The 15400-nt window shown below is 38.7% G+C and overlaps 1 protein-coding gene across 10 annotated transcripts in view; it reads left to right on the top strand.

Moving 5' to 3' along the window:
- The window catches only part of CELF4 (CUGBP Elav-like family member 4), a 690435-nt gene that overhangs the window by 296646 nt on the left and 378389 nt on the right, over positions 1–15400 (top strand). The window lies entirely within an intron of this gene.

Here is a 15400-nt window from a genome sequence, read left to right as displayed (position 1 = left end):
CTCTGTCAGTTAATTCTTGCTCAGCCACTTTCCCATACTCTATATTTAAATTTTGAATAAGAAAAGATGAGATTTTATTTAATTACTCCCTTGTCCCACCTTTTCTTACTAGAACTCCCATCACAGTCTGTCTATGCACACACACTACTCATCATCTCTAGCTACAGAGATTTTTTTTTTTTTTCCTATGCTTGAGCTAATCAGCATGGTCTTCTTTTGGGGTTGGTAGAGAGAAATATCCCCTTTCATGATGTGATTCCTCTCATCCTAATGCTGAAATCTAAAATCAGTCAAATTAACTGTGTCTCAAAAGCACACATTTCTCTTTGTTGATTATAGAGAGTATCAAATGTGACTCACTCAGATGAAGTAATCTGTGTTCAATGACCACATCTGGCTGGATAAACTTAAACTCACTCCATCCTCCTGGAGGGGAAATGTTCTCGAGGTACCAAACTCAAAATATTATCTCTTACTCCTGAGCAGAATTCATTACAGAGCTGTGATATCAAAGATTTCTGCATGCCTGGAAATAAGGGAAGGTGCTGTTGCATCCATATGTGAAAAAAGATCCAATCATGCAGACATTTCCTAGATACTACCCTGGCTTCTGCTTTACCAAAATGGGATGGAGATGTTTTGTTTGAGCTTGCCCTCCTCTTGTAAGGATATCAATCAGATTGTGTGGTGACAGCATGATCATCATTTTAGTGTTCAAGTCTCCACCCCCTGCCAGTTCAAGGATGCTTTCTCCAAAGAATATTTAATCTGCAGCTATCTTATTCATGGCTTTAAGTAGTAGCATGATGAAAAGCTCCTCCTGACCTAAGTGTTATGCAAAAGGCTTAGGAGAAATATGTTCTTACAAGACTTTTAGCTCAGTCAGATTGAAACATTTATTTCTGTACAAAGACTGCATCACAACTTTACAGGTGTTCAGTCCTTAAACTTTAGAATTTTTTCTCCCATGTTAAAAAAATAGTAATGAAAAAAGAAAACATGAGCTGTGTATCGATCTGTGTCCAGCTGGGGCCTGTGATGTTAAAGTACATAAGAGTTCATCTGCCTGTTTTCAGTGTATGAATGACTCTTAGTTGCAAGTGCTGAAGAAAATTCTGGTATTTGAGCACTTTGGGGATAGATCTGTCATCATTTCTACCATTTTTTTGAAATCTTAGTCATGTTTGTCTGACACAGGGGTGATAAATCAGTGCACAGGGTGCAGTTGACCTGGTCAAAGGTGTTTGGTTAATGCAGTTAATCACCTGTTCTGCTCTTCATCACGAAGTTGTGGAATTTATAAGATTGCTGTAAAACCATTGAAAATATGTATGCCATGCCATTGGTGCTGTAGACTCACAAAATGTGGTAACAGAACCTGCAAAAGGTGTTCCTATAAAGTTAGCTTTCTATAAACTGGAGATATAGATTACTATGGTAAAAGATGGCATAGTCTTTTGAGCAAAATATTAAAAAAACTGGGATTGTTTGAATAAAGGGGGAAATTGTGTGATGAGGTTCATAGTGAGTAAATATAACATGGATATGGCTGTGGACAGCCATATTCAGAAGATGCCTACAATCTCAACACTCCTGTAAAAAAAGAGCTGGGAGGATGGATTGGGTGATGTAGGATGCAATTTGGCCAATTGTTTTCTGTTATATATTTCCTCTACATCTGTCTGAGTGAGTATTCAAGACCCTAAATAAAAGGGCTTTCTTTATTTCCCAGGGTGGTTACAACCTAATATACTTTTCATTTACGAAAATTCTCCTTGGCATCTATGTCTTTCATTTTTCTTTCTGTATTTGTGTGTAACTCTATCAGCAGATGATCTGTTTAAAAACTGATGGCATTTTGGAACCCAGGACAGCATTTTACTCTTGTAGCTTGGTCAGCCAGCAGTAAAATGCTCTGGAACATATCACTGGCTTCCTTTAAGATTTTGCCTTTCATCAGTTTCCAAAGGAAAGTGAGAGTAGGCCAGAAGTCTGAGTGGGAACTATCTTTATGGACTTGGACACTGCAACTTCATCTGTCTGTGGAACAGCACATTTTGAAGAATTGCCAGTATATGGGTAACAGCAGAAGAAAATACCAAACAAATCAGAAAACAGAACATACTGTTCTTCCACTCTCTTTTCAAGAAAAACATATTTTTGTCCCCAAATTTTGGTAATTTTATTCAGGATACTTTTTCAAAAAAGGGAGAAAGCATTATCTCAATATTATCTTCCCTGTAACTAGAAAGTTTCTGAAAATTCTTTAAGTTATATTTACTTTATTTTTATTAGATTTCTTTCACAGAGAGAAACCTGATGAGAAAAACAATCCTAAACTTTCAGGAAAATGAGGCAGATCCTATGTTCCTTCAGGTTCAATAAAAAGTAAACAAATTTGCTACAGTTTCTATCACATATATTAGCATTGTGATGGTTGCTTGTTGTTAGAAATAACAGAAATTGCTAGGTTTTCATAGAGGATGAAAATAAAGTAGTAGTGTGTGCTATAAAATAGAGGGCAGAAATATAGATGTGCACATATCTGCAGTGGGAAGAGGATGAAAAATCAGGGAGGAGTTTTGAAATGAGTTTGCTTTTATTCAATCACTTGCCCAGGATCGTTCTTAGTGCTTCAGAAAGCTTTCAATAAAAAAACAAATAAAATGCATAATAAAATACGGACCCACAACAAAAATTCAAATGACCATCCCAGTACAAGGCCATAAATAAAAGATTCAGCTGGTGAGACACCCACAAAATACATTTTCAAAGGCTTTTAAACTGATTAAGGAAGTTGACTTCATGTGTATTGATACTGGTGGGTACAATTTCCTGCAGGCAGGCAAGGCTTGGTGTACAGAGGGTACCCCAGGATGCAGTTTTGTGAGGCTGTAAACCAGCCCTCCCAACAGGTTGTTCTTAGAAGAAGACTGTCATTAAATCTTAAAGAAAGATTTAGGTATGTGTTCTTCTTCTTTCTTCCTCCTCCATCTATTTTAATTTCAAAAAGTTTTACAATCCTCAGTGTAATAGCTCATCTATCTGCAAAATAAATAGAATTTATTCTGTTCAGCTGAATCATGCAATAATGTAATCAGGAAAGAGTCATAGGCTAACAAACACAACACCTTGATCATATTAACTTAATTTTTTTAGAAAATCTAGCTCTACTTACTAAAAAGGACTCTAGCAATCATTTCAATCTACAGTTGTGTCTAAGAACCAAAGATTTTTTTCTGTCTTGGCTTTAAATCTATGTCATGTTTTAAAGAAGATTGATTAGACATTTTAAAATGCCTTAAAATGAAAATGTTGCATTTTTAATGAAGAATAAGGATGGCAATAGAGTATTTCTAGATATTGTTATCCAAAAGTGTCAAGATACCTCCAAACTTAATATATTCACAATGCCAGTATAAAGTATCACTCGTACACATAGGTGGGGAGGGTATAGATAAAATCTCTGTCTCTGTCTGTATCCTCTTGTTTAAATTTTACTCCCATCCCATCTGATCTTGCTGTGGTGATGACTTTGGGCTCCAAATTATTAAAAATTTCATTTTTGGCAGTCACATGTCTGTGTGACAAGGTGAGGTTGCCTCACGATGTCTCCAGCATGCAGGATGAATGTAGGAATGCAGTGAAGGCTGCTGGCTATACACAGGCTGCATCTCAAGAACCCTTTGAGCTGAAAATGACTGGAGTATAGGTGATTATTCAGGCTAAATATAACCTTTCTTACCTACTTTTGTCCTATGCTCCATCTCTGATGAGAGGAACTTTAACTGGAAGAACCTATTTTATGATCCAGTAGAAGTGGTCTCATTGCTCAAAAACATTCATTATCATGACAGTCCTGTGAAGGGAGCATGGCATAGGAAATGAGCTGAAAGGAAACCCCAGGACACTTCTTGCCAGAAACACACCCACAGAGCAGAGCTGCACACTCCAGGCATGTCCAGAGCTGCTGAATGCCCAGGATAAATCACCCAAGTCCTCTAATCCAATGTGTCCACAACAGATGTATGCTGGAGACAAGATAGCCCTTCAAACACTCTCTTCCACATCCTCAAACTGGATTTTGGTTGTTCAGTGAGAGTTTTTTGCTATGATATGTAGCACACGAGGCACTTGCAACCCAAAGGACTCAAAATATGAAATGAGACAGGCACAGAGTGCAGAATTTAAGCACAGGAAGATTAAATGACTTGCCCACAAGCATCTCAGGAGTCTGTAGCAGAACCATGGACTAACCCCTGTTTTCCAGCTCTACCTCTTGCTTCAGTCTATCACTTGCTTTGTTTTCTTGTTTTTATCTGGCCCTTCTTTCCCTGAGGGCAGAGAAATTTCCCAACTCAGTGGATCATTTTGTCAAGGGAGATAGATAACTTTCCAGTTCCTCCCTCTCCCCACCCCCTTCCCCCCATTAGCCAATCCAATTATAGAAAATCAAATATCTTGCTAGAGCTGGCCAAATTCAATTACACAGGTACTTCTGGGTAAATTTTGGCAGTGAATAGTTTGCTCGCTTTACCCAGACTTTTCTCTTTAATAAAATGCTCCCAGTTAGCCAATATATCTTATAAAATAAAATAAAACCCCACATATACATGCAACCATAGATAAGCAGAGACATTTTCTTCAGATGCTTTCTGAGTATAGATTTTCAGTTGTCTCCCAGGACCTCTATACCACTCTGGATCTGAGCTGTTAAATCCTGTCTACCTCCTCGTGATTTAATGGCAGAATGGGAAGTCCTGCCTTTCAAATCTGGAGCTCAACAGACAACTACCAAAACTGCTTCTGCTCAAAATATGCTCCCCTTTCACTAAGGGGAAAAAAAAAAAGAGAAAAAAGAGAAAAAAAAAAGAAACATGTCATGTACAAAGTACATTTCTAAAATAAGGTATTTAATTTGAAAGCTGTAATATTTTATTAAAGAATGTTAGAGCAACACCAGGTAGAAGTTCAAATTACTCATATTCTTATTTATCTCTGTATGCTTCACTCTTTAAGTTGCATTTCTTGTCTCTTCTGCTTTGAAAGGGGCAATTCATTGCCAGACATGAAGTCCATGTGGACATCACTACTCAGAGAGGAGAAAGTAAACCCCTGGAAACTACCCTTTAGCTCATTGGAACAAACCTTTACCAAAATATTTGGGCTCTTCCCCAAAAAAATTCTGCAAGGCAAAAAAACCCTGCAAGGCAAAAAAATCAGAACTATTTTCCTCAGGAAGCAAATTATTGTTTATAAGGTTTTAGAGGTGACCAAATTAGCAATTGCATAAGGTAAAGGACATACCACTATAATAAAGTGAACCAATCAGAAAAGTACTGCTTCAAAGAACAGACTTCACTCTATTTCTTTAGGGCTCCCCAAAGCTATGCTAAAACCTCCACAAACACTTCAAGGTGAAATGCAAACAGGAAACATTGGCCAAAATAACCAAACCTCATTTGTGTCAATTACACTATCTTGTCTAAAAAATATTTTGTTGTGTTTTTAGACTTTTTTGAAGCCTCATATGGAGAAATTCTACAAACATTCTCTCCTTCTGAGTCCTGTGGTTGTATTCTTGACCTTTCACAACTCATCCAGTAAAGTGAGACAGTAGACTGGCACTTGGAATGAGTCAGAGCTGATGTATCTCCTTTTTGTCTTGGATAACACCTCTTCTTCCTCTCAATAAAACCTTGTATTATTCAAATGGGGTGTAAAGACAGTGGACCAGCCAAGAAACATGCACTTAAGATGTCTGAAATACAGAATGCTAAACATGTCCCCTGGATCCCTTCCAAGCTGGTTTAGTTACTAGACTTGTTTCATAAAGGAAATGGGTGCTAAGTGTGGAGAGTGAAAATACATGGAAGGGCATTTTGCAGGATGCTTTAATGATCACAGCCGGATAACAAAAAAATCTGACATCTCTGTTTTCAGTAATTCTTCTGAAGGAATTCTTCTTCCTTGTTTGCTGTAAGATGCAGGGAGCTGCTGTGAGCTATTAGACAAGTTTCTCTGTCCTGTCCAAGCAAAATCTTCAATTCAGTTAAAAATTTTTGACAGTTTAGAAGGAGAAGGGGGAGAATGGGATTAGACTTATATTAGGTAGCAAGAACATCCAGATTTAGTATTGTGAGGATTTAAAAAAAAAAAAATCCCAGAGCTTCAGAGTGGATAAAAGCTTTCTTGCTTCAGTGCCTAAACCAACTTCTAATTAATGGGGTTTAGGAAGACATTGTCCTTATGAATATGTTATCCCCATAGCTGCCCACTGAAGGGTGCCCTGCCTGTTGCAGGGAAGCAGATGGTATTGACCACTGTCTGAGACAGGATATTGAACTAAGACTGACTGTTGATCTTGTCCTCTATGTCTGTGCTTTTTAAATCTAATCTCATCTAATCTAATCCTAATGCATTTTTCTTGTGTGTCTCAAAAACTCCCAGGTATGTACATAAAATCTTTTTCAATAAATTCTTCCATTCCAATTGAAAGTGGCCTTCTGTTTAGGATACCCTCCCACCTTATCAATCCAGCTATGAAATCTTTACCCCAAGCATTGAAGCCATCCACTGCAGGTATGACATTTTCACCTAGAACAAGCAGGTGTCTGGTGTAAGGATCAATTACAAACACTTTGATTTTGGAGGAAGCCCTCCTGTGGGCTGGGGGCCATAAGGGGTTGGTTTGTCCAGGAAACGTGCAGGGTGGCACACAAACAAGTTTCAGAGTCAAGATGAGCCATATGTGATGAGCTTTGTGAGGACACTGCTGACTATAAATGAGCAATCATTCCATGGACACAAGATGTAGAGGATTGCCTGTGACTTGTACACCTGGACATAAATCATGCCATAACTTTTTTTTTTTCCTCTCGCTAGTCAAACATTCAGTGTTTTGAAGAAGACTTTGTCATATTTAATAGTGCTGTCAACCTTGCAGTTTTGCTGGCCTGTTAATAAGAAATTCCAGAATTACACTATTAACTGTTATTTTCCCAGAGTTGAGCAAAGCCTGCCACCACAGAGGTAGAGTGAAAATCTTGATGGTGCAAAAACGATAACCTTAATTCACCCCCAGGGTAACTTCAATATATTTGGAGAGCCCATCTGCCACCTGCCTTGACAACAACAGCTACAGGGGAAGGAATTTGAACCCCTCTGGGTTAATATGGATGTTGAGGGAAACACAGGTTGAAGTTCTTCTCAAAGTAAATAATTTATATTCCATATAATGCTGTGATTTTTTTTTTTCCGCCTTTTTTCTTTGGGTGCCATCTCAGTGTGAAGATAAACAGAGCTGGCAGGAAATATCCTCTCAAAACAGAGAAAGAAAAGCCTTAAGGAACTTGATAGATAAAATTGTACTTATATTTCCCCACTCTGCTGAGAGATTTATCCTGCAATAAAAGTTATGCCAGAAGCTCAGGCAGACAAGTCCAGATTAATGCCAAACTCCTGCCAGAACCACTAAATGATCTGCATGGTCAGAATCTACTTTCCAATACGTGATAAATGACTGCCCTAACAGATGATTTAGTTTTAAGATTTGTTTTTAACAAGCTCCAGCAATGGGTTGGTGGGTGTTTGTCCTGTGCATATAGTCAGTTTCTATTGTGTTTTGGTGTGCACTTTCACCCTTTTAAGCAGGTTATCCTCCAATAGAGAAAAACAGGAAAATAAAAAATTCCTCTCTGTCCAGATGGTCCAAAAAAAGCAACTCACAGGTGGTTGGAGTCAAAAAGGTTAAAGCTGTTGATTTTGTTAATCCATTCACTCCCAGAAATTCCTCTCCTTCAAACTCTTCTCTTTCAGTCTTTTAATGCAGGTAATTTGACCTTTCATGGGGGACAAAAAGTGTTTGTTGAAAGATAAGGATGCTTTCAGAGTCATAGACACCTGAACAACTGATTTCAACTTCTTTGGGGTCTTCTCTGATGCCAGCTTTAATTTTTATTCATCACGGTGTTGACTTGGTTAATTGTGCATTGAAAACAGCAACATTTGCACCATTAACATTGGGCTGATCTGTTCTATCAACAGAGGAACACAGCCCAAATTGTGCAAAACCCCTTGCAGCTGAAACTTGTCATGTGAGGTCTGGTTCCAAAAGACATTACCCAAAGTTTTGAAGCAAAAAGGTGCAAAAAGGGAAAGAATGTTTTTCCCCTTTGCAAAAACACAAAGTGACCCACAATAAAAATAATAAGTAGAAAAAAATAAGGTGGAGAGTGGAATTTTGCTACTGTTCAGATAATTCAACAAATGTTTGATCCAGCATTCACTGAAGTCAGCAGGATTCTTTCCATTCCCTCCCTTATCCAATTGCAGCATCATTAGCCACATTACTTCTAACTGTTGGGCATCTACGTCTAATGTTGCCCTCTCAATTGCAGCAAATAAAAATAGAAAATTAGAGAACTCAGCTTTCCATATCAGCACCTGAGGAAGGGGACTGAGCAAAATTTCCAGCCAATTACCTTCATGGCCAGATGCACAAGGTTTTGATCACCTTTTCTTCAGTTTGGGAAGCATTATTTGCTGTGCAGCATTTTCCAGGTGATGCTGTAAATGATTGACCCTCATAGGCAAGGTACATCATGTATGGATGCTGCTCCTGAAGCTGCAATCTTTGCACTTCCCATCTTTTTGCAACTTCACATTTGCATCATTAATATTGCATTAACATAGGGATGTGGTGTTTAATATGGGTGTGCAGTTGTTTGCAAATCAGTTTGCAAAGCACTTTGGATCTTCTGAATGAAAGGTACTATATAAATGTCAGTCATTTTTACTATCATTATTATCATTATTATCATTATAAGTTCTCAAGGCGACAAACAACAATGTTGGAATAACACTGGGGGTAGGTTTTTTCAAAGCCACAGTGGAGATTTGGGCTATATGTGAGTGCCATGAATGCACAGTTAATGGCAGTTCTGATGAATTATCCAGCAAAGGGAGGTTTGGCCTTGTGAAAGGAAGAGTTCTGCAGAGCTACAACTCCAGTCCTTAAAGCAGCACATCGAGGTAATGCCAGGGAACTTTGGCTTCTTTTCCTGCTGTGAAGGATGATTCATATCAGGACATGTAGTAGAGAATATTGGGGAAATTGATGGGAGGATGATTTGTGGGAGCCCTGTAGAGTGGCAGCTGTACTGGGACCTGCAGCAACTTCTGACCCTGATATTCCAGTGCATATTCCAGGATATGTGCTAGAGGAGCTTCCTTTCTCCATAATTCCATGCAAATTAATCTCAGAGCAAAACCTTTCATCTGGATAGGTGAGAAAAAGAAATCAAGGAGTGTCTCCAGCATTTTGAGAGCTGGAATGTGTGTCAGAAGACACAACTGTTTTCTGGACTTTCAGAAAGAGGTTATATTCATAACCCTCAAATACAACTAACCTTCTCTGTGAGCATCTCCTGTCCTCACCACTGTTCTGCAAGGGGTTACAGTCCTTCTCCTCTCTACAAACAAAAATACTTGTCTGGATGAACTTTAAATTAACTCCATTTCAGGGTGGGGACATTCTTACTTAAGACTGGAGGGTTTAGCAGTGTGGATTTTCAAGGGTTTAATTTTTGTGTTGTTGCTGTTGGATTTTTGTTGGTGGTGTTTTGGGTTGTGTTTTGTGTGTTCTTGGGTTTTTTGTTTTGTTTTTCTGTATGTTTTGATGCTTCTTATTTTGCCAATGAAGAGTTTCTCAAGCATCTAAATTGAGACATTTATGAGGACTCTACAGTGGAGGGATATCTGTTGTGGAACCATGCCCCAAGTTATGTACAGAAATATAGCCCTGGATTGTGAATACATCTATAGATGGCACAGGTTCTGCTTTTAATATAGCAATTTCACATCACTGTCTTCATTTTTTTCTTGGGGAGGCTAAAAGCCAAGTGTTTGGCTCAAATCAGACATTTTAAAGCATAATTATAAAGCAATTGACTGAAACCAAAAGTTACTGTTAGCAGGTTGCATGGCTGAAGTGGAAATGGCCATAAAGCACATCTCATGACCTAACAGCCACTAATAGTGTCCCACAACTGGATCTGGTGCATCAGAACATGGTTTTGACAACACCAAAAGAAACAGCTACTGTCCTAACCATATGTGTTAATATTCAGGCACCTACTGCCAAACAAAATTAACCCTCGATCTGGATTTTAAAACACCTAATTTTAGTCCAGTTTCTTAAGAAACAGAATTTATGCAATCAGCCTCTTTGTGCTCCTGTCCATCTGTTCCTCCTCCTCAGGAACTGTGCAACCACTGAAATTTGACTGATCTGTGGCATGTTTGGGGTCCCCAGGTCTTGGATTTTGAAGTGGAGCTAAAGCAGCATGAAGTGAGCTGAAGTGGAGGTGGAGTGGAGCCTTCTGAGTGGCTTGGCTTCTTCCTAGTTTAAAGGACACTCAGATCATGTTATATTCCATGTGATAATGAAAAGAGAGATACAACAAATATCCTTCTGCCTTGCTGGGCAGAAGCATCGCAGACTGTATGCCTCATGGCCTATATCACAGAATAACAATTTAGGGTAAATGGGACCTGTGCCATGAGCCACATGGAAGTAAATCAAGGCTAAATTGAGGGCACACACCCATTTCCTGTCCCTTTCACTAAATCAGGAGACATTAAGACCCATATGTGTATCATACAGCCAAACAAAAGGGAAAAGACAAAGCAACCTTTGTTCATGGCATTTTTTGTGCAAATACACCTGTCCACACTATTATTATCTTGTAATTAGGGTGAAAGATACTTGAGACAGCAATTCTCTTTTCTTTTTCTTTATGGTCATGATTATAAGTGGGTTTTGGTTCCCATCTGCATCCTTATGTGTTCTTTTGATTAAAATAATTTAGATTTTTTTAAAAACTAGGCTCAATTAACCCTCTGTACCTTAGTTTTCTAATTTGTAAGAGAGAGCTAATAAATATGTCCCATTTACAGAAAAGTTACTCAAAATTAACACTTTCACAACTGATTTGCAGAGAAAAACCCTTTGCAAGTGAAAAACAGTTATTGAAGATGAGTGTACAAATGTATGATGACAGACAACTGTTCATGAAAATCCAGCTGCAAATCTTGAACACAACTGTTTGGCACTAGAATACTTCTCTAGTAAGCTTTATGGATTAAGGGACCAAAAGGGATTTGGATTTGGAATGGATCAAGTCCCTCCAAGGTTTCTATTGGCCATGTATTTCCAAAATAATCCTGCTATCATCACAGTGTTTTCATGTTCAGCTTGAAAAACAGCATTTGATTTCTCATCTCTTCAAAGGTTCTTTGACTGCTAAGTTGTTGATTCCAATTCAGATGTTAATTGAGGAACTGAAGGATAAGTGTGGGTTGGGGTTTTTGGGGGTTGTTTTTTATTTTTATTTTTCTTCTTATTTTTCCATTGGAATATTTTTGCTGGAGAAATGAGGTGGCAAAGGATGTTTTTGACAAATAGATGCCAATTTAATGCTGCTACATACACTATTCCTACTTTCCCCTGCAGGGGCTTCCTTTTACAGTCCCACAATGTGCTAGTTTCCAGAGGCTATGCCTCTGATTATCTCAAAGTTGACAGCATTTCAAACAGTCAGCAACCCTGTTTTAAACGAAGCTGTGGTGATTGGTTGAAAAAGACAGCCTGAAGGCCTCCTGATCCAGGAAGCCACTTACACATATGACATCTTCCCCATTCCCTTACTTCTTCAGATCCACTCAATACCAGTTTCTGCCATGATAGTGCCCTCGGGAAATCAAACAATTAATAATGGCTGAGAAAAATGCAAAGTTAATTGATGCTTGTTCTATTCTTCATTGAAAACTGTGGTTGTCCATGATAGATCTGCAATAGTATTTCTCTTCCTATGTCTTCCCTTTTGGCACTGCTAAGTCTTTGGGTCAGAGGAAGTGGTTCTCATATGCATTTGTTAAGTTTCTGGCCTAAATTAACACTTCGGTTGGGAAAACAGGAATTTTCTCCCTAATGTATAATTATTTTTTTCCTTCATATCTTGAATATGCCTTGTAGAAAATTAGAGACTTAAAGATTTTAAGACTCAGAGAATTGACTCAATCAAAATAAACCATGCTGTAATTTTAGTTTGTCTAATTTGATATTCTGTGATGTCTTCACATCCTAAACTAAAATGCCCTCTGCCATCAGACATTTTTTCTTCTGATAGGTAATAATAAAGGGCAACAAATTTTCCTATCTTTCCTTTGTAGAAGCAACACCTACAGCATCCTTAAATCCCTTTCTGAAAAAAAGTTTCAAGGCTTCTTTTTCTTTTTAACTCTTCCATTGCCTTCCCTTTTAATCAGTATTCAGTTAGTAAAATGGGCAGTTTAAAAATGCACTGTTTTGATTTAACATCTCACTAAAGCCCTATGGATAAGTCACATTTGATTCATTTTCCTTATTAAGCCTTTACTCCTGGAACTCACAGTCCTCTTGGTCCAGGAAATCACAGAGGGAATTTGCCATGCTTGCAGTACAATCTGAATTCTCCATGTGTGTTGCTAATGTTGTGTTCTGGATATATCTGCACTCCTGCTTTCTTCCTGTTATAGTTGTGAGGCTGCACTTGGGAAAAGGAGGGAAGGTGAATGCAGGACCTTCAGGAAGAAAAGAGCATTTGAAGGAGTGAACGTGGAGACAGGATGTTCCAAGCATAACAGGGACATAAAAAGGAATGAAACATCATTTTGGACAAGCAGAAAAGGGGAGAGGAGACAAAATGTTGAGTCGTTGGCAAGCACTAAATCAAAGAGGGGGGCCTTGAAGTCAAGGGCAATGCCTTCCATTATATCAATACAATTAATGGCATCCTTATGTTCAGTTATTTGCATTAACAGCAAAGTTAATGCCGGCAAAGATCAATGCTGAGATTAGTGATGTCCAAATCAACATGCTTTTAAGCAAATTATTTCCACTGTCTGAGTCCCTCTCCTAGTTAGTAGCATGAATCTTTGGTGGTGTCTGCAGCTCCATCAGCAGATGCCTCTTAAGAGCTGCTGTCTCTTAAATATAGTCCTGCTAACATTAGTACCACTTGCACAGTAAGCAGGAATATCAGGTCAATAGATCCACTCACTGTGGATGTCCTGTACATCTGCAACAATGGCCAGAAGCAAAATGTTCCTTTTGCTTTAGTGATTAACATTACTGTTATTGTCGAGAATATTTTAATTTCCATTTCTCTTTGATCCTCTCTCACACAATCTGATTATTGTGCTTATTCCTTCAAAAAAAAAAAAAAAAAAAAAAAAAAAAAAAGCCTGTTGTCTTGGAACATTAAACCCAAACAAATAAATCACACCAAATCCCACAAACCACCTCTTCCCATGTTGCAAAGGCAAAGTAATCAGGCAGCTGTGGTCAGTAGCAGCTTCATAATATGATGACAATGTGCTTCCTGCCAACAGGAGGCCTAGAAGCTTAAGACTTTCAAAAGCAGATTCAAAAAGATGCCTTTTGCTGGGAGCTGGTGGGAATAAAGCTAAATCTGTGTATCTCAAAGTACTCCAAAAACCTCTTAAGGAAAATATCCTTGACAGCAGTGACCCAAAATATTCTGCATTATTACTCACTCTTGCATACTAGTCTGAGTGTTGATCCCTATTCAGCTATTCCTATGCAGTCCTCTCTGCCTTTGGGCCTTCTTATAGCACTTGGAAGTTGTGCAGTTTTGGTGCTGCCCTGTGCTGAGATGTGACAGACACCGCGTGCCTTTCGGCGCCTTGAACGCACACCTGCCTCACTCCATGCAGCTCTGGGCTGGAAACATGTTGGGAAGGACCCAAAGTAATTTAGACAACGTTTTTCTACTGAAAAATCATGTCTCTTTCTTTTTTTTTTTTTTTTTTTTTTTTTTTTCCTGACAGAAATCATCAGGGAAGTCTCTTAGATTCAGGCTTGAATTTCTTTCGAAAATTAGTGACAGTGGAAGACAGAGAACTCTGGATTAGCAGGCTTTCTGGAAGTTATCAAAAACAAAAATCCTTTTTTGCTTATCAGTAAGTTATTTTCTAGTACTTCCTTCTCTATTTTTTTTAATAATTACAATAAATCTGTGTAATTCGTGAGTCAAATTTTCAGTTTGCTAACAAGAAGTTAGAAAATTTGAGAGGATTCTATAAGAAACATCTTTTTAAATACCATTCTGTTGGAAGACATGAATTCAGATTAATCTTAAGAGCAGACCATTGGCAAGACAGTTTTCCTGGTAATAATACAACAAGGTTTTGATGATATAGCAAAGATATTAAAAATATACCCAGAGCCCTGAGACTGTATATGAATGGAGCTGTAGAGGAATAATTACCAGTGGTATCAGCATGCTTTCTGATGGCTGGACAGGCAGGTGGACCATGATATGCATTATTTTTGGTTACGTTAGTATTGCATAAACATTTCACAAAGAAATACTCGCTATAATTAAATACTGTGTTTCTGGCACCCTGAAGAACTGTATAACCTACTTGGATTCTAATTTATTTTAATTTCTAGAGATCCTGTCACCTCCCTCACAAAACAGCAATGTTTTCCACCCTACACATGGTATTTTGTGACACTAAGACATAGTGTCAGATAAGCAAAGTGCTTTCTTGCAACCCTTTTCCTTCCTGATAACCCCCAGTCCTTGCTAGGATATTAAGGAAAGCCAGAGGAAGGTGAAGGGAACATCTTTGGGCCCTGGTTTAATTCAGAGCACCTGCTGTCTTCCTGGGTGCCAGAATTGTATAGCCTTGTTGGGAGCCAGGATGTAATAGCTATGCCTGATAAATAGCAGCACTAAACATGCTACAGCAAAGGTTTTCTGTACTATAATAATTGTAGGCACTGACTTGGTGCAATATATCTTTGCCAGCGTGTAGTGACAGAATAAATAGCTGTTTTTAACTATAGGATCAGGAAAAGCTAATGCAGTGATTGAGGGAAAGTATCCAGCTAAATGTAGTCTGTCTTTGTTATGCCATCCTTCCAGCCCAGTCCTACCTGTGCTGAGGGGCTGACGGATGGACTCCAGCCTCTCCAGCATCCTCTGCTTGTCTGGGCTTCACTGCCAGGGCTGTATCTGCCCCAGTGATGGCTCCTGGGCAAAGGGAAAGAGGAGGCAGAGAGGAGAAACCCAACATTCCAGGAAGCTGTTGGAGGGGAAACAAATCAAGGTCACGAGTTCACAGTCTTTGCAATCTGGTCAGTCTTTGTTGGCCAGGAGAAAATTAATGTGAATCCAGCCCAACTCCTGGCAGGATTTCTCTCACACAGAAGGGTGCCAGAATGGTTGGTCACCATGTTGACAGTCCTGCAGGGACCAGGATTGAGAGGGGTCTGGTGTCTAAGCTAATGTCAACTATTTTTTCCTGCCCATACCTGGGATATTTTATC

This window comes from Erithacus rubecula (assembly GCF_903797595.1).
Source record: "Erithacus rubecula genome assembly, chromosome: Z".
NCBI classification, from domain to species: domain Eukaryota; kingdom Metazoa; phylum Chordata; class Aves; order Passeriformes; family Muscicapidae; genus Erithacus; species Erithacus rubecula.
This window is presented reverse-complemented; position numbering and strand designations above follow the sequence as displayed.